The sequence below is a fragment of the Pteropus alecto genome, unplaced genomic scaffold (assembly GCF_000325575.1).
Source record: "Pteropus alecto unplaced genomic scaffold, ASM32557v1 scaffold292, whole genome shotgun sequence".
Taxonomy (NCBI): Eukaryota; Metazoa; Chordata; class Mammalia; order Chiroptera; family Pteropodidae; genus Pteropus; species Pteropus alecto.
In genome coordinates, this window is record NW_006433224.1 from 236,025 (window position 1) to 237,326 (window position 1,302).

Genomic DNA, 1,302 nt, shown 5'->3' on the forward strand with positions numbered 1-1,302 from the left:
AAAGATTCTACAAAAACTTTTAGATGTAATAAATAAATTCAGTAAAGTTACTGAATAAAAACAGACTATCATAAAGAGAAATTAAGAAAATAATTATTTTTATAAATGCATTCAAATAGAATAAAATACCTATACATAAATTTAATCAAGGAGGTAAAAGACCTGTACTTTGAAAACTATAAGATATTGATGAAAGGAATTGAAGACTCAAATAAATGGAAGAATATACAGTGTCATGGATTGAAAAAATTAATATTATTAAAATGTTCTACTACCCAAAGCAATATAAAGATTCAATGTGATATCTATCAAAATTCCAATGGCTTTTTTTTATTGAACTAGAACAAATAATCTTAACATTATATGGAACCACAAAAGACCCTGATTAGTCAAAGCAATCTTGAGAAAAAACAAATTTGGAAATGTCATACTCCCTGAGTTCTAACTATAATACAAATATACGGTAATCAAAAGAGTATGATACTGGCACAAAAACAGAGACATAGATCAATGAAACAAATTAGAGAGCCTAGAAATAAACCCATGTTTATAGGGTCAATTAATCTATGACAAAGGGGGCAAAAATATACAATGGTGAAAGACAGTCTTTCAAAAGTTGGTGTTAGGAACACTGAACAGATATATGTTAAAAGAATGAAACTACACAACTTTCCTATACCATACACAAAAACAAACTCAAAATAGCCCAAACACTTAAATTTAAAACCTGAAACCACAAAATTTCTTAAGAAAATATAGCCACTAAAGTCTTTGACATTGGTCCTAGCAACATTTTTTGGGATATGCCTCCTTGGACAAAGGCAGCAAAAAGCAGACTCAAACAAATGGGACTATACCAACAACAACAAAAAAATGAATAATGAAGGAAACTATCAAAAAAATGAAAGAGCAACTTATTAAATGAGAGAAGATATTTACAAATGATATATCTCATAAGAGATCAATACCTAAATATACAAAGAACACATACAATTTAATATAAAAAAACAAACAAACAGATAATCCAATAAAAATACATAGAAGACCTGAATAGACATTTCTTCAAAGAGGACATACAGATGGCCAATATATGAATATGATAGTTCAAGGTCACTAATCATCAGAGACATGCAAACTAAAGCCACACCAAAGTATCACCTCACACCTGTCAGAATGGCTATCATCAATAAATCAACAAGCAAGTGTTGATGAAGATGTGGAGAAAAGAGGACCCTTATGCGCTGTTGGTGGGATTGTAAATTGGTACAGCCACAATGGAAAAAAGTATGAAGGTTCTTCAAA